The sequence below is a fragment of the Macaca nemestrina genome, chromosome 19 (genome assembly GCF_043159975.1).
Source record: "Macaca nemestrina isolate mMacNem1 chromosome 19, mMacNem.hap1, whole genome shotgun sequence".
NCBI classification, from domain to species: domain Eukaryota; kingdom Metazoa; phylum Chordata; class Mammalia; order Primates; family Cercopithecidae; genus Macaca; species Macaca nemestrina.
This window is the reverse complement of record NC_092143.1, coordinates 6,507,877-6,527,084: the sequence shown is the minus strand read 5'-3', so window position 1 is coordinate 6,527,084 and position 19,208 is coordinate 6,507,877. Positions and strand designations below refer to the sequence as shown.

Sequence of the window (19,208 nt, the reverse complement as noted above, 5' to 3'; positions counted from 1 at the left end):
AAAACACTACATTTCTTTTCTCCATTTTGGACAAGATTCCCATCTGCAACACATGTCTCAAGTTAGACCCTAGGGCAAATTCAGTTGATTTCTAATTTGAGATTTGTTTCTCCCTATTGTAATTAAGTTCAAGGTCTAGGGAACATAAAAAGTTCTCCATTCAGACTCCATTTCCTATCGCACTTTCTTCCTTTTTTTTTTTTATTTCTGTAGGACACATTCCTCCCTCCACACAGCTCCTCAATTCTAAATATTAGTTTTCTCACTTTGGGAAGGATGCTAAGTCAACACTAAACTGCTGTTTTATCATCTACAACATACATATATCAATATCTACCACATAGGGTTGCTGTGAAGAACAAGTGATAATGTGTATTAAATAAATTTAATAGTATCTTGTTACTTAAAAATGCTGGATGTTATGGCTGTTATGTATTTTTCAAGATCCTGTTCAGGCATCACCTATTTTGTGAGTATCTCCAGTCCCCTTCTCTTCTCTATGCCTATACTCCTCTCTGAACACAGCTTTCACCTTTCTTATACCATTGCATTTTTATTGCTTCTTGTCTGTCTTTCCTGCTGTGAAATCCTTGAAGTCAGGGGCTGCAGCGATCACATTACCCAATGTAAATTCATAACTCATAGAATTTTTAATATGATTAAGGTTAGGAATATTGTGAAGATCTAAAGACAACAAAGATATTTGTATATGCCACTAAGCAAAGAAAGGTATGAACATTTTTAGGGTCAATACTGAAAAGGATTGGATTCTACAGCCAGCAGAGACATCAAAAGCAAAATTGGTCATTTTGGGTTTTCCAGGGGCAGCCTTCCTATTAAACATTTCTGTTGGCAGCTAAAAAGTATGACTATTCATTGGTTATCTACAGAGTTTAGATATTCTGAACACTTCAGCTTACCATCTGGTATTAGTGTAACAAATGAAGGAATTGCAGCCGAACAGTCCTTTAACCAGACGATGAGCATGTTCAAGTCATTCTGTTTAGTCCTTGCTTCCTTTCTGTTCCTTTCAGCAATTAAACATGTTGTGTGTCATGATACAAAAGTATATCTAGATCAACAGGGTTTGTTCATGTTTCAGAGTCTCATTTCTCTCTTGGGATGATTTAATAATGGTTTATGTATGAAGTAGGGCTTGCAAGAAGGTGGGGGAAATAAGGGCCACCCATGTCTAGGGCACACCAGTTGCTAAGCTACTTCTTCAGAAAACATGAGTTAGAAACTTCCCAGCCTTTTATGGGGGATGAAAATCTCATCATTCCAAAGGAGATGATAATATTTTATAAGAAATAAAGTTTAATTCCTTCAGTTTCAATAAAAGTTGAGAAGGTTTCAAGGGTTTTAACTTTGCATAGCTTGATGGCTTAAGTAATTCTCATCATTGTTGTGAAAAACTAATGAATAAGAATACAATTCTAAGAATTTGGGGATACTAATTTTTTAATAGTTCTTTTCAACTTGTGATCTGTTCTCTTGGCTGAGTGGAAAATGAGCATAAATTGAACAAAAAGGAAATTAATTTATCTTATTTTTTTTTGCCCCAGTGGAAATTTAGAGCTATAGCTACGACCACCTGAAATCTCTGTAAGAGATGCTGAATGGCCTTTTCCTCCTCATTTTATAGTCTCCATTGAGGAATGGGAATATTATGTGACTTACATTATAGCAAATAACTTTTAAAACATGGTTTGTATTATAGGATGGTTTATAAGCAATCACTGACTGATGATTTGGTGAGTAGTTTACACCATTTGCTTCTTTAAAAAAAAAATTCAATTCCTTCCTCTAGATACACTGTTCACAGCTGTGGTCTGAAAGTTTGTGTTTCCCCAAATTCATATGTTGAACCCTAATCCTTTATGTGGAAGTATTGTAAGGTGTGGGCTTTGGGAGATGATTAGGTCATGAGGATGAAGCCCTCATGAATGGAATGAGTGCTGTTGTAAAACACACCCCAGTTGCCTTGCCCCTTCCATCATATGAGGACAGAGCCAGAAAGTGCCGTCTGTGAGGAATGGGCCCTCACCAAACAGAGAATCGGCTGGCTTCTTGATCTTAGACTTCCCAGCCTCCAGAATGATGATAAGCCAGCTGTTGTTTACAAGCCACCCTGCCCATGGAATTTTTATTTTTATTATTTTTTATTTTTTTTGAGACGGAGTCTCGCGTTGTCACCCAGGCTGGGGTGAGTGGCGCCATCTCGGCTCACTGCAAGCTCCGCCTCCCGGGTTCCCGCCATTCTCCTGCCTCAGCCTCCTGAGTAGCTGGGACCACAGGCGCCGCCACCTCGCCTGGCTAATTTTTTGTATTTTTAGTACAGACGGGGTTTCACCGTGTTAGCCAGGATGGTCTCAATCTCCTGACCTTGTGATCCGCCCACCTAGGCCTCCCAAAGTGCCGGGATTACAGGGATGAGCCACTGCGCCTGGTCCTGCCCATGGAATTTCTGTTACAGCAGCCTGAACAGACTGAGACATTCATTCTTCTTCTCATCTGCTCTGTGGCCTGAGGCAGGCTTTACTGTCTACATCACCAAGGAACCCTTACCGTCTGGCTTCCAGCTGAGTTTGGCCAATGAGACATAGCAGAACTACATGAGAAGGTAAAAGCTTGAGAAAGAGGTCAGGGTATTTGCTCTTCTCCCTTCCTTGCTTTCTGAGGCCACAGGTCATTTGGATCACAACTAGAGCTCTCTCCAGGTTCTGCAGAAAGAACACATTTCTACAGTTTCTTGTTTCTGGATTCTTTACTATTTCTTCTCTGGTCCCTTAACTCTTTTCACAATGCTATAAGGAGTCTTATGCTTCATTCATTGCTCCTCTGGGTTAGCCATGTTCCTCTTTCTGTATAAATGCGGAATTTGTTACCAAGAGTAGACCTAGGAAACTGACTTCCAAAGCGGAATTCTGGGATTGTGTTGCTCGCATATTTGATGAGCTCACACAGTAATATCAAGACTACTCAAGTTTCTCTGGGTAGTGACTTGAGATGGAGGGAAGAATGAGACACTCACAGGTCAATATCTCGTGATATTTATTCACTTCATGGGTGTATTAGTTATTCATCACTGTGTAATAAGTAACCTCAAAATTTAGTGGCTTCAAGCAATAAACACTAATGATCTTACAGTTTCTGTAGGGCGTGAAGTCAGGAGTGTCTTACCTGGTATTTTAGGTATTTCTGACTTACAGACTTCAAAGAGGTTGCAGTTGAAATATCTGCTGGGGCTGCAGCCATCTGTTGGCTTAACTGAGGATAAGAAATCTGCTTTGAAGATGTCCCACCTTTATGTTTCTTGCTGGCTGTTGGCAAGAGGACTCAGCTCTTTACCGTGTAGGCTTCTTCATAGGGGCTGGCTAAGTATTGACATGAAACTGGTTTCTCCTTGCAGGTCGAGGGTAAGTAGGAAGCCACATGCTTTTTGTGTGTCTGATATAGAATTCACAAACCATTGCCTCCAGCTCATTCTGAACATTAGAAGTAAGTAGCTAAGTTTAACCTACACTCAACCAGGGATGGGAGAGTGGGATTAGGTTTTACCTTTTAAAGAGGCTATCTAAGAATTTGTGGACATATTTTAAACCATTACAGGGCAATAGTGACCACAGAGTTTATGGAATATCTGATTGTTTTTTATTGTCCCTGAAATATTACACATTTTATTGTCGGTGAGATACTACATGGTACAAAAAATTCCAATGTTCACTGTACAAATATAGACAAACTGACCACCTTGAATGCTTGTCTCAATGCATCATGAAGAATCTGAAAGCCTCTATGATGACTTTAACAGGAGGTCTTATTTCCTGTATTTACAGGGTCAGCCTGGCTGAGTATTAAATCCATGGACTGCTTTTAAGTGTCACAAGGTTACAAGGCCAAAACAAGTGCTCAGTCCTGTCAGATTTTCTGTGCTAAAGTAGGGGACTGGTTATGAAACAGTGGGATCTGAGATGTGAGATGAGAACCTTTGAAGATAAAGGGATGAGTCTGAGACACTGAACCTCCAGTCCTCAAACCTTCCTTGTTCCTACCTAGGAAGCTATAAGAATCTTCTTTTGCATAAAAATGTTTTAATGCCTCTTCCCGTAGAGGTGCTTTCTTAGGAGATGCTAATTCTTCTCAGGCCCTATCCCCACTAAAACTCATTGCCTCCTAATGCATAAAGATAATTAAATCTTAGCATAGCTGAGACAGAGAAGGGGAAGACCTGCTCAGGGTGAGGAAACGATTAAACTAAAGGAGTTTTGCCTATTTTAATTCTTAGGTATCTAGGAAACATATGGCGGAAGATATTATAAGAGTACTAGACAAAGGAAAACAAAATATAAGATTGGGTGAAGATTAATTTATTAAAATAGATGAACTCAGGATTTAGAATTTAATAAATTGGCTCAAGCACTGTCCATAAAAAACTACGTATGCTTTATGGGTTCTCTTGCCACCCCACTAAAGGGAATTAGAGAACATACACCTAGAGCTTAGAATAAAGCCTTTCTTTCTGCTGACCATTCTCTTACATTTTCAAGGCAACACTTGCTTTGCCACTGAGCCCTGGTAGAGACTGAGTTTCTAACAGTGGACCCACAAGTGATTATATAACATGAGCTCCTTGTCAGGAACTAGACTCTACCAATCAAAAACTGAACTAACCATCCATGAAATCATAAATGTAGCTGTAACAGCAACATTCTTAAATAAATGAAAATGATGTAGAGAAAACTGGCCTGAGGAGGGAAGGTAGGTGTGAGCATATTGCATGAGCAGGTAGCTCAGAATCCCAATTCTGCTATTTCATCACCTCTGCAACCTACACTCTGGTCTCATGGGGAGTTTCCACGGACGAATTACGAGAGCAACAAAAAGCACAGACATGGCTTACAAATGGGTCTACAAGGTATGCTGGCACCAGCCAGCTGTGGATGGCTACTTACATTAGAATGACACCAAGGCTGGCCATGAAATACATTTCTGTAGAGAAGAGTAGGCATAGCATGAGGTAATTTATCTGATTGTCCACTTTGCATGACAGTGAGGTAGAACTCTTATTTTAAACATCGATGATAGGTGGGCTGAATGGTGAGAAATTTGGAAGTAGCGGAATGTAAGGCTAAGGGAATATTATTGGAAGAACAAAGAGGAAGTTGTGTGTATATGAACTTCTTGTGCCAAGTCATCCATGTACTGTGCAAATGCCCCCAGAGAATGCTCTTATTAGGTGGAGAAGATCATCCATCCAGTGGGTATTATCCAGCCTCTTCCTCTCCTCTCTGCTCCGTGCTCCCTGCTGCTTGCTCAATGAGCCTTTGTCCAGAAGGGCCGTGCCAACAGGAATGGAGGCTATGCATGGACTCAACAATTAGGATTTCACACTGCCAAGACTAATCTGGCTACTACTGTTACTAATTACTCACACTGCCAATGACAAAGACAAAAGCAAAATTCTCAGGATGGACCCACAGGAATCAACTGGTTAGGATTATTACATTGAACTACTTCCACTATGTGGGGGGCGGTTAATGATTCATCCTCACGAGAATAGATGTATGTCCCAAGTTTATATTTGCCTTCCCTTCCTACATTGCTTCTACCAGCGGCACAATTTGTGGACTTACTAAATGTTTTATTCATCACGGCAATGTCCCAAGCAATGTAAGCTCTGATTAAGGAGTTCTTTGCAGGGTAAAAGAAGTGTAGTAATTGGTGAAAGCCTATAAAATCCGCATGCTCCATCACTTTTAAGCAATTGATATGATCTTGAAATAATCTTCTGAAGGCTCATTTACAGCACCTCTAATACAGAGGCATTAGACTGAAGGATTGGGGTCCTATAAGACGTGGTATATTTCTTAACCTCCAGCAACCAAAATGATGTCTTCTCTCCAGAGCCAGAATACACAGATCTTATTATTAAGATGTGGAAATGTTAGTGCTTTCTTTTATTGTTGCATGGAGAAGTGAGGGTTAACTAGCCCAAGATTAACCCCATGGAGGCTGGCCACAGAGAAAAGAAGTGGTGCCCCTTCAAAGCTCTGAGGAAACTAGCTACATGCCTAGGCAATAAATCCTATTGGAATCCATTTCACCTTCCATCATGCCAGAGAAGAGCTATTCTACCTCTAAGTCTCAACCTTGAATATTCTGGTAGTGAGTCATGCTACTAGCAAACCACACAATACATCTGTAGCCAGGAGGCTTGTTTCCCCAGCTTTCTATTTATGCCAGGGATGAGGCTAGTTTATCACCAAGTATGAATGCTGAGCTGGCAGGATAGAGCTGGAACTACAATTCCACCACATCCTCATGCTATTATGTTCCAGCCCCTGATTATACTAGGAATGAAGCCAGTGTTTCCTATCATGCAGTTTACTCTAACAGCCCAAATGTTAGCATCTTTCTCCCAAAGTCTAGTGTCTAGTCCTGTTAAATCTGTGTACACTACCCTGGAACGCAAGGTGCAATGGAGTATCCACATACTTTCTACTGCTTCTCTGTATATAAATTTTCTTCAAAAAACTCAGTGCCAGAAGGTTTGGCTAAACTCAGCCATACATCAGAGGGCAAGGGAACTTGAGAAATGTCTTCTGTAAAGTGCATCCTTGCAAAACACAAAGGAGGACAGAGAAGGAATGTGAAGGGGCTTATGTATAATAACCAGCATAATTTCCCCCTGCAACCTCAGCATCCATTCTTGATTTGTATTTGGATGAAAATAAATTGCACATACACAATGTAGATGATTCTCATATTCCTATCAGCCTGCTCATCACTGTGGGGAGAAGTCTTTTCAGCCAACCCAAAGAGAAGCTAAATTGAAATGTTAGCCACCATCAATGCTTCTCCTAGAAATGAAAGAAAAATAAATAAGTAACAAATAATTCATATCAAACATAATTGCCATAGTTCATGCATTGAAGCTGGCCAGAGGGCTGTGTTAATAATCACAGATTCCTTCTCCCCTTGGCACTTGCAATATAAATATTGCAAAAGTTATGCAATATCCATTGCATAACCTACATATGAAACTTTTGCTGCTGAACCAAGAAACAGACAAGGTCGTCTCTTTCCTGATGAGGAAGATTAATCCTGGTTGTCAAGAGGAAAGAGAGTTGCTGCTAAACAGACTGGGGTGGAGGTAGGCACAGGGGAGTATACCTGAAAGCTAGGGGTTTCACTGAGATATTTCTTGATATTCTCATTTTAAATAATAATGGTTAATAAGAAACTCTGATGAAGTAATAAAGAGAGTAGACTTTAAGGATTTGGAGACTGGGAATGAAGGTTTGACTCATCACCAGGTAAAATCTTTGACTAGCTAGGGTACTGGCAGAAAGTCGGGGAATATATAATGAATGAGGGAGAAGAAATCTGTGATTATTAACACAGTTCTATGGCCAGCTGCAAGGCAGGGACCACAGCAGTTATGTTTCATATGAATTATTTGTCATTCATTTCCCTTTCCTTCCTTTCTAGGAGAAGCAATGGTGGTGGCTAACTTTTTGACTTTGTGTCTACATTGGGCTGACTGAAACAACCTCACTCCACAGTGATGGGGTGTGTGATAGGAATACGAGTATTGTCTGAATTAGGTATGTGCAATTTTGCACCTGAACACAAGTCGAGAGTGGATGCTGAGGTTGAAGGGGGGTGGGAAATTATGCTGGTTATTCTACAAACACCCCTTCACTTTCCTTCTCTGTCCTTCTTTGCCTGTCTTTGTGCTTTGAGAGGATGCACTTTAGAACAGACATATCTCAAGCTCTCCTGCCCTCTGTTTTCTGGTCAAATCTAGCTCTCACTAGAGTCACTGGCAGGAAACAAGAGTTGGGATAAGAAGGACACTGTGAATTTAATTTCCTTCCTTTCTTCTCTGCTGGACTTTTTTATTTTATTTTATTTATTTTTCGGACAGAGTCTGGCTGTGTCATCCAGGCTGGAGTGCAGTGGCATGATCTCAGCTCACTGCAACCTCTGCCTTCTGAGTTCAAGCGATTCTTATGATTCAGCCTCCCGAGTAGCTGGGACTACAGGCATGTGCCACCGTGCCCAGCTTATTTTTGTATTTTTAGTAGGGATGGAGTTTTGCCATGTTGGCCAGGATGGTCTCCAACTCCTGGCCTCAAGTGATCCAGCTGCCTTGGCCTCACGTAGTGCTGGATTACAGGCATGAGCCACTGCGCCCTGGGTTTTATTGAAATGGCAGATTCATTCCTCTACATAAAGGCAGAGCTTCTTACTAGCAGTCCTTGTCCTATGGCTGCAGCTCTAATTGGGTCTTTCCTTTGTCCCTTCACGTCTAGGGGTGGCCATTGGCCTCCTGCTATTATGTTCCTTGGGTTCTTTGCCATTCATTATTGGTTTCCTTAACCCCACCCACATCTCTGTAAATAGATCTTTCATTTAAAATGTCCTCCATTATTTCTTTGAATGTGTCAACTATTTTCTGCTTGACTTCCATCAATATATGCTACCTGACATTGACACGAATGAATTCTAATATGAAAAGTTTACAAAGTGAAATTCAAATTCTTTGACACTTCTTTCATTGAGAAGTAGAATTTATGTCTGCTCTTCTTTAACCTTGGCTGAACTAGAACTGCTTTGACCAATAGAGAATTGTAGACATGATACTATGCAACTTCAGAAACTAGACGAGAAAGACCTAATCCTTTTGGGCACTTGCTTTCTGGAGACTCCCCAGCCAAACACTTCCTTTCAGAACTCAGCCGCCATATTGTAAGAAGCTCAGGCTACCTGGAGAGATTATTTACAGGTGATCTAGTGACAGTATCAGCTGAGATGGCCTTGGCATCCTTCCAGCCCAGGCACCAGGGACTGTGTAATGTAGGAAAACAGTTCATTTTGTATGTATTACTCTTGTGCACATTGTACTCTCCAATCACATTATACTTTTTGGTATTTCTTGGAAGTATATTGTTCTTTCTCATTTTGAATAACTAAATATTCTCATATTTCTGCCAATATATTTTCCCAATAAGCTCCTTCTTCCTGCATTGAGAATGACACCACTTTATTCTTCAGATCTGAGTTGAAAATTATTTTCCCAAGGTTGCTTTTGTTGACATTTAGGCAAGCTTATTTTAGTATGAATAAACATATTGATAAATAAGTGCAATCAGTAAATAATAAACATATATGCTTATAATTAATGGGAATTTTATATGAATAGATGAGTATAGAAATGTCAAGCAAATATAATCAAATTGGACTTGAGATATAAACTTAATATTCATTATTATTTGGACAACAAAAGATTAGATTGGACAGAAGCTTAAGTAAGGGAAAAAGTAGGCTGAAGACAGAAGATAAAAGATTAGATTGGACAGAAACTTGTGTAAAGTGAGAGAAAAAGTAGGCTGAAGACAGAAGACAAAAGATTAGATTGGACAGAAACTTGTGTAAAGTGAGAGAAAAAGTAGGCTGAAGACAGAACCTACCTAGTGAAATGCCGTCATCAACTACCTTGGATAAAAGAAGAAAGACCCATGAAAAAAAACAACCAGAACTTCCGGAGAGAACGGTCAAAGCAGAGCAACGCAGAAATGAAAAGAAAAGAACACGTAGAGAAGGAAGAGGAAATTAACAATGTTAATACTGTTTCAGGGAAGTCCATTAATTGCGGCAATGAATGATTTTTAAGTTTGGAAATTTTCCATCTATTTTTGAAATTTTTATCACTTTAAAAATAAAGGTGGTATATAAGTAAGGTATACACCATAATGTTTTGATATACATAGAGACATAATTACTGCAAAAACAAATTAACATGCTCAGCTCCTCACATAGTTACTTTTTAAGGGGTGAGAATGCTTGAAATCTTCTTTCTTAGCAAATTTCCAGCAAAATCCCTCTAATTTCAATATACATTATAATATAATTAACTGTAGTCCTCATGTTGCACATTAGATCTCTATACTAAAGCAACTTTGTACCTGCTCCATTCCCCCAAACTTTCCACTCCTGGTAATCATCCTTCTATTTCCTGCTTCTATGTATTTGACTCTTAGATTCCACATAAAAGTGATACCATTCAGTATTTTGTTTTCTGTTTTTGTCTCATTGCACTTGACATAATGTCCTCCAGGGTCATCCATGTTGTAAATGTCAACATGGATGAATAGTATTTTAAAGACCGAATAGTATTTTGTTGTGTGTATCTATACATATCTCACATAAACTGCCTTCTGATTCTCCCAAAGCCAGGACACTTCTCTCCAGTTTCCCTGCATTATCTAGTGCATACATCGTCATCTTTCCTAAGCTAAGGCCTTGGTACTGGTTTTCCCAACTCCAGTCTTGTTTTCCTCTAATTCATTCTCTGCAAGACACCAGCCATAGTGATTTTTCTCTAGATCAAAAATTATGTATATCTTAAAATCAACTGTGATGTTCGTTGCACAACACTGTGAGTATATTAAAAATCACTGTACACTTTTTTTGGATGAATTGTATAGTATGCCAATTGTATTTCAATAAAGGTATTACAAAAATAAGTAGTGTGACATTTACCAGATAATATTGAGATAATTTTGAATGGGGTGGGAGGAGTGGAGATTGTTTTTGGCATGAGAAGTGGAGAACAGAATGTAAGCTCCATGAACCCAAGGGTTTTTGCCTGGTTTTACAGTGTTATAGACACTCTTCTGTGTTTAAAACAGTTGCTGGCACAGAGAAGGTGCTCGGTAAATATTTGATGAATGAATAAATGAAATAATAAGGGGTAAAGGGACCACATAAGACAAGAGAAAACTTTTCCTATTTTAGGATGGATGAGATGAGAGTGTCTTTGGACTGAGGTAAAGTGATAGTTGTGAAGGAAAGGAGAGGAAAGAGGTCACCTCTTTGGCTTAACTCTCCCTGCAGAAACTGCAGTCACTTCACCTTTGTATTTGTACCTGTATATTGAGAAGTGGGTAAAAGAGTGATTTTTTTCAATAAAGTTTTGTTAAGAGTAAGTACTAGTAATTTCTCTGTGCTGGGTGGTGGTGACCTTCGGAGCCTCTCTACTGAGAACCTTGATAATTTCACCTGATTGTCTTTCCTCCTACCAAGTATTTACTATTGAGTAAAATTTATCTTATTTATCCTAGCTTTGTGATTAAATTACCAATTTAATTTCATTGATTTATTCTTGCAGTAGGTAAAACAATGGACAAGAGGTTTTATGCAGAAGCTTTTAGAGTTACATCCTATATGCTAAACATTAAGGCTGTTACTTCTTTTTAAATTTATTTTTATTTCAATAGTTTTTGGTGAACAAGTGGTGTTTGGTTACATGGATAAGTGCTTTAGTGGTAATTTCTGAAATTTTGGTTCAACTGTCACCCGAGCAGTATACACTGTACTCATGTAGGTGATTTGTCTGATTTCCTTGTAGATTCTGAATATGAATCCTTTGTTGAATGCATAGTTTGCAAAAATTTTCTCCTACTCTGTGAGTTGTCTGTTTACTCTGCTGATTATTTCTTTCTCTGTGCAGAAGCTTTTTAGTAGGTCCCATTTATTTATTTTTGTTTTTATTGCATTTGCTTTTGGGGTCTTAGTCATGGATTTTTTGCCTAAGCCAATATCTAGAAAAGTTTTTCTGATGTTATTTTCTAGAATATATATGGTTTCGAGCCTTAAGTCTTCGATCGATCCATCTTGAGTTGATTTTTGTGAAACATAAGAAATGGGGATTCAATTTTAATCTTCTACATGTGGCTTGCCAGTTTTCCCAGCACCATTAATTGAATAGAGTGTCCTTTCCCCAGCTTATGTTTTTGTATGCTTTCTTGAAGATCAGTTGGCTCTAAGTATTTGGCTTTATTTATGGGTTCTCTATTTTGTTCCATTGACCTACATGTAAGGCTGATATTTCTAATGCAAGTAGTTCATCTACCTACGGATTCCAATGTTTCTCTGAGATTGAAAGTATCATAATTTTTAAATTGTTAACCTTGATGTTTTCATTTGCTTTCATTCCCTTGTTAAATGTTTCATGTGAAATTATACTTTTCATGAAATGTTAATTCTAATAGAGATCTGGCATTTGGCAGTTATTGACAAATGTTGTATTTCCAAGGTTACAAACAAATGCTTATAGGAAATGAGAAAGGATGATAGAAAATCATATAGGGAATTTTAACCATGATCACATTGTTCCCTAAATAATTGAAAAAAAAAAATGCATGGTTGATATTTTGGAATCACATAAAGATTTCAAAAATATATTGTTGTACAAGCTTGTCTTGCATGATTTTGTATAAGAATTAAACACCAAAAATAATACCAGCGTAAAAGAAGAAGGATTAGGGGAAATAAAAGAAGACTGAGGAAAATTAAGTGAGAGGTTATAACATTTTAGAAATCATGAGAAGTTTTTATGTACTTTCACCACCAAGAAGGTGGTTGTTTCAAAGAATTATACATAATTAAATAATTTAGAATAAAAATCGAAATACTGAATTAGACACATTTGAAGGAGAATGAGCAGGGGTTCTCTAAAAGCAAAATCGTAGGCGGCAAACAGAAATAAGAAAAGGGAAGCTGGAGAAAGTGGAAAAAGTAAAAGGAGAAGGGGAGGAAAAGATAACAGAGTGTTTTGGAAAAATAAAGATGAGTGAAGAAGTCTTAGGAGTTCCATATTGATAAAAAATGACCAGGAAACAAAAGAAAAACAGTGAACATAATTATTTCCATCAGATTTGGTTAGATAATAATTCATGGATGTTTATTTCAGCTTTTTTTAACAAATATTTTTTAACTTTCTGTATCAGGTATCCTGTTAGGTTACAGAGGTGAAAAGCTGAACAAAGTGGTTCAACTCTGAAGTTGCAGTCAGTGGAAGAAATAGTCACACAAGCACACATACTTTCAACACAGCATTGCCAAGTCCCGAGATGTAGATGTGCACAGGATGCTAGAGGAATAGGGATGAGGGAGGCAGAGCTCAGTGGGATGTAAAGAAATTATTTCCAGAGTTGATGATACTTGATGGGAGCTTTAAAGATGAGTATTTTTCAAAGAAAGGTGGCATGAGAGTCCTTGGAAGACTCTCACAAGCTCCCAGAGATACATAACCACATCATGTACGCAGGAAGCTACAAGCAGCTCCCTCCTAAATGTATAAATGAGCAAGAAGGAAAACGTCATGAAAAGGGGCTGCAAATATGGGCCCAGGCTTAGTCATGAGGACCTTGCTTGACATGCTAAGGAAGTTCATCTTTTACCTTGGGATGTTGGGGTGTCAATGAAGGATCTTATTTTGGAGAAATACTTGGTCATATTTTATTTTTAAATATGGATGAGGTATAGATGAATTGAAAGAGATAACATCAAAACTAGAACCAAAAAGACAATTGAGGTATTTTAGGTGAAAGATGATACATAAGAACTAGGAGCCGGTCATGGTGGCTCATGCCTGTAATCCCAGCACTTTAGGAGGCCAAGGTGAGAGGATTACTTGAGCCCAGGAGTTCATGATCGGCCTGGGCAACACGCCAGACCCCAATTCTGTATTTAAAAAACACAAATATTAGCCAGGTGTGATGGCAAACCGCTGTAGTACCAGCTGGTACCTGGGAAGTTGAGTTGGGAGGGTCACATGAGCCCGGGAGTTCAAGGCTGCGGTGAGCTGAGATCATGCCACTGCACTCCAGCCTGGGCAACAGAGGGAGATCCTGTCTCAAGAAAGAACTAAAGCAGATTCAAAAAATTTCTATGGGACTTGATGATTATCTACAGAGAGGAGTCTCAAATGGCATGTAGGTGATGTAGGTGACTAGACAGACTGATGCCATCATCTAAGATCTTGAATTAAGAGGAGAAAGGATTTTATCAGGAAAGATGATGAGTTCAGATTTGAATATTTTGACTCTAACATACCTGCTGAATATCTAGGTGGAGATATCTTATAGGTGATTGAAAATTTTATTCTAAACCTCAGAGGAGAGAAGTGGTGGAAATTAAAAACTATGAGAGTGGATGAAATCAACCTGTGGAGAACAATTCTGTCTCCTTTATTCTTATTATTTCATTAATTTTTATTCTTTAATTCTTCTAATTTATGTGGAGTAATTTTGCTGTTTCTCTGCTTTCCTATACCAGAAACTTAGGTTTCATTTTCAGACTTTCTTCTTTTTAATATAAATACTTATGGGTATAAATTTCCAAGTACCATTTTTTGTTTTTTGCTACATTCTGTTATAAAATGCAGTATTTTCAAAATCATTGTTTCTTATTTTAGACCCATGAATTACTTAGAAGTGTGTTATTAGAATTCAAAGCAGATATTTTATTCTTAAATAGCCTTTATTTTTAGAAACATTTTAGAGTTACGGAAAAATTGAGAAGACAATGTAGAGTATTCTTATAGATCCCCCACATAGACACCCCTGTTGTTAACACCTTACATCTTTACAGTACCTTCGTTATAAATAAATAATCAGTATTGATGCATTAGTATAACTGAAGTTCAAACTTTGAGTCCCTCAGTTTTACCTGGCATCTTTTATCTGTTTCAGGATTCCATCCAGGATAACACATTATACTTAGGCATCCTCTCTCCTTACTCTTGTCTTGGTTGTGATGGTTTCCCAGATTTTCTTTGCTTTTGATGACCTTGACAGTTTAGAGGAATATCAGGTATATTGCAGGAAGCCCCTCTACTAGAGTTAGTCTGACATTTATCTCATGATTAGATTGAGATTGTAGATTTTTGGGATAAAGATTATAAAGTGTCATTTTCATCACATCCAATCAAAGATATGCACTACCATTGTGATTTTTGACTGTTGGTGTTGACCTTGAACACTGCTGGGATGGTGGTGTCAGGTTTCTCCATAGGTTCTCCACAAGTTACTCTTTTGTTGCCCTTTCAGTCGCTGTGAGCAACACCCACTTAAGGAACAATGAGTTATGTTCCCCTTCTTTATGGGAAAGTATGTATCTGGATTATTTGGAATTCTGCATGATTGATTTGTCTCTTCTCCCTTATGTTTTTCAGTCAACAGTGTGGGTTATGGATATTTATTTTGTGTTTTGTGTTATGTTTCAATACTATTTTATTCCAAATGCATATTTTCAGTTGTCATTTAAAAGTTTATTTTTACACAATTGCACTGTAATCAATCAATCAATCAGATGCATGGGATTATAGTAGTTATTTGAAATTTGTTGACAATTCCTTTAGTTCCTAATAGACATTTATTTTCCATGGGAATTCTATGTGTGCTTAAAGTTAATATGTATTCTTCAGTTGTAAGGTACCACGTGTGTTAATTACATCAAGACTGTTAATTTTAATTTTCAGAGCTTCCCTATTCTGGTTCATATATCTTTTCCCTCCTTGGTCTATCAATTATTGAGAGAGGTATGTTAAAACATACTTCTATGATAGTCAATTGGTCTTTCTTTGGGTGGAGGGTGGAACTTTATAAATTTACCCTTAATTTCTTTAGAAACCGTGATGCATAGGTTTTGGGTGAACATCAACAATGCCACTTGCTGCAGCTAAAAGTTGTGGACTGAAGGTTGGTGGGTGGCATTGGTCCCTCATTCTTTTGATCTCCTGCAGACAGGAGTCCTTGGACTTGGGTGCAGCTGCATACACTATGATATTGTATTCCAGCAGAGAAATGCTATTTCTTATTCACATGACAACAGTGATAGCATCCTTGGACGTGAGGAATATGCACTGCATGCTCAGAAATCAAGGAGTCTGAGCTTAGATGCCAGTTTCTACAGGGGTGCTGGGAGATACCTTCTGTGTTACCTGGCACCCTTAGTCGGGGTTAATGGCTTTGTCCATGGGAAATTGATGTGATGCATGTTCCATTCACTATGGGAATGGAGAGATGGTCTTATAAGAATTTGACTTTTATTTCATTTCTTTCTTAATTGCCCTCTCTACAACCTCTAGTAGAAAGAGGTGGTGGTGGTAAGAGCAGATATTCTTTTGTTGTTCTTAATCTTAGAGGAGTTCTTTCAATCCTTTACCATTAAGTATGATAGTTACGGTTTTTTTCAGAGATGCCCTTTATCAAGTTACCTTATATTTCTATTTGTTGAGAGTTTCTATCATAAATGGGTGTTAGACTTTGTCAAATGCTTATTTCGCATTTGACTGAAGAAGCACAAGAAGTACAGTTTGAGATGAACATGTGGTTTCTGTACTTTATTAATATGGCATATTACATTGATCAATTTTCTTATATTGAGCCACACTTACATTCCTGAGATAAATCCCACTTAGTTGCAGTGTATAGTATGTTTAATGGGTTGTGGGATTCAGTTTGCTAGTTTTTGGTAATTTTTGGGTTCATATTTGTGAGGAATTTTGATATGCAGTTGGGCACTAGGGCCATTATCATGCTGGGATCATTGAACTTAATTCCAAATTGTGCTTTCTTAGGGTACTAAAGGAAGCTAAAAATTGTTATGAAACTGGGCTTATGTTTAGGAATGCTCATAAATTCATTTCATTGTCTCCTCTCTACCCATAGCTAAGACCGAGACAGGAACAAAGCGTATCTTCAAGGTGCCTTATTTTCTTTTTCTATTTTTTCCTCTAGAATTTTGTCTTTCAAGTTCCTGAATTTTTCCTGAATGTCTGATACAAACTCCCATCCTAATAGAACCTCAGGCTTTGTCTTCTTAGCCCCATTTTGATGGCAGTTTAAAAGCCAGTTCCAAGCTAGGGATTCTTAAATTCTGTATGTCATGGAACACACAAAAATGTTTATATTTCTTCACTTGGCCACCTGGAGAGCTGAGTGGATCCATATCTGCACCAACTGAAAGAAACCCCTTTATGCACCATCAGCTGTGAAGTTCAGCCAGGCCAGCAGGAGCTGAAGCTTCTGAGCAAATGTCCACTCAGCTAGTTGACCGCTGTGAAGTTCAGCCAGGCCGCCAGGAGCAGAAGCTTCTGAGCAAATGTCCACTCAGCTAGTTGACCCTTCTGTGTCCAGCTTTTACTTGGAGACATTTGCTTAATACCATGCTGGCCCAGCCAACATAAAAACTTGCTCATGATATTTATGTAAAATAATATTTTATAATATCCATATTGTAATATTTAACATGGCCCCAGTACTTACTTTGCTGAGGGGTTTTCTGAACATCGTGCTTTCCACTAGGGTTGGACTGTGACCCACCAAAAGATCCTGTCTCAACCTCGGAGCTGATGCTCAGGAGCCTTTGGAGTTCACGTACAGGAAGAATAAAGAAGTTGTGGTCACTTCCAGCTGCTAGTTACTCCTGAGCCTCGGCTGCTGTCTAGCTTTTCCCATTAGTTTGTCCAAGAGACAATAAAGGACTCTTCTAAAAAGAATCCCTGTTTTGTTTGAGTTAGTATTTTATGACTTTGGTTTAAACAACTGGACACACATGTTGCACATACACACACATATCAAAGCACAATCCAAAATATGCACCCATTTTACTTCCTCTTCTCCTATTCTAAGCTATTATATGTAAGGAAGAGTGCATAGGAGTGGAAGGAAGGATGAAGGAGAGAACAATGTGCCTGAGGATGAAGGGGGAAGTAAGAAAACAAGAGTGAGGGTGAGTCGAGAACAGAGAATATGATTCGCAGCCTGACGATGTGGAATTTAGATAAGGATAATGCAAATACAATTTTCAGGAAGGTGTTTTCTGAGTTGTGCGAGGTTGATGATTATAGTGATTATAATTCAGCTGTTATGTGTGTCAGGAAAATTTTTTAGCATAAGATGCATTGAAGTTTCATTTATATGCAGTAAAATACATGCTTTTAAGCATGCAGTTCTATGCATTTTGATGAAAGTGTATCATGTTATCAACACTACAATCCACATGTGAGAAATAGTTTTAAAATAACTCATTTAACTCTCACAATGAACGAAGAGGCAGAAACTGTTATTATGGCCATTTCACAGATAAGGAAACTGAACCACAGAGAGGTTAAATGCTCCAGTGACCGAGAAGATAAAAGAATCCTGGGAGTTTGACTTCAGAGCCTGAATTTTTAACTAATGCAGATCTCCTGCTCATTCTGTCTTTGAACTTTTAGTAACAACTTAAATCATTTTCTAGACTCCTTGGTCTTGGTTTTGTGTTTTTCTTGGATAGAACAATATGCTGAAAATAACTCAAGAAGCACAGTTTGAAGACAAAGGGGTAGATAGAAAATAGAAATTGATCTGGGTAAAGATACATGGATAAGTGCACTGATATTCTGCTTATTCGTTATTCTGTCCACAATATACATTTAATTCAGATAAACAACTCTTTCTGACATACATTTCTCAATCTGAAATTTGGGGAGAAATAAAATAGGTGTTCTGAAGATCTGTTTCTGTCGTTGAATTTACCGTACCCTGTATGAGCTTCTTAGATACAAACACATGCCAAGAGCCTCATGACATTACCAGCATCCAGTTCCCTCAGACATTCGCTGCATTACTGTGACAGAGAATGGGTAATTTGTGTTCTTTCTCATGACAATTGCTTTCCTAAAAGACTGGATAACGTCAGATCAGAAACTGAATGTTGAGTTCCAAGGGATTAGAAGTGGTGTAGACCAGCATGGACAGTGAACTAGACCCCAGGAGAGTGAAATAGCTGCACGCTCGGCAATGCTCCTCCTAGTTCTGGCTGTCTCTGAAGTGGGAGACATACTAGATTTTTCTTGCAGACCCACCACCAGAACCTTGTGAGTGTTATAATTCACAGTGATATGTCACGTAAAAAGGGGAAAATCCATTTGAAAGTTATTAATTAGAAAGAACTTCATTTTGTTTTCAAAAACAATGTGGTGTCTCAACTTCTTATCATTTTGTGTGTATTACCTTTAATTCATAGCGTAATATATACATATATATGAAATCACGTTTATTTTTTGCTGTTTCTCTTTTCCAGGCACTTTTTTTCTGTTGAGCTGGACATGAGTCAATAAGAGCTAAAAGCATGTCTTTATTAAACAGCTATATGTGCAAATCACAATAAAAACTATCATTTATGGGGGGCTTGAACGTCACAGACACGTCTGCAGTTTCTGAGGTAGGTCTTGCTGTCCTGATTTTACATAAGAGTAAACTCAGAGGGGCTGACTTCCTCAAGGCCCCACAGCAAGTACTTTATGAGGTCTGAATCCAAACAATCTGACATAAAATACTGTGACATTGAAGTTACACAACACACAC

General features: G+C 38.3%; 2 long non-coding RNA genes across 8 annotated transcripts in view; one reads left to right on the top strand and one right to left on the bottom strand.

Moving 5' to 3' along the window:
- The window catches only part of LOC105489339 (uncharacterized), a 273,282-nt gene that overhangs the window by 18,922 nt on the left and 235,152 nt on the right, over positions 1 to 19,208 (bottom strand). For 5 of the 7 annotated variants that reach the window (XR_011616765.1, XR_011616760.1, XR_011616762.1 and 2 more), the window contains exon 1: positions 2,569 to 2,953. The exons of the other annotated variants lie outside the window; for them this stretch is intronic. This is a non-coding gene — a long non-coding RNA (uncharacterized lncRNA). Of the gene's footprint in view, positions 1 to 2,568; positions 2,954 to 19,208 lie in introns of those variants that run through there. 7 annotated transcript variants of the gene reach the window in all.
- LOC105489340 (uncharacterized) lies at positions 2,959 to 17,299 on the top strand. The gene is made up of 3 exons (XR_011616767.1): positions 2,959 to 3,036; positions 7,495 to 7,610; positions 17,163 to 17,299. It is a non-coding gene; the product is annotated as an uncharacterized lncRNA (long non-coding RNA).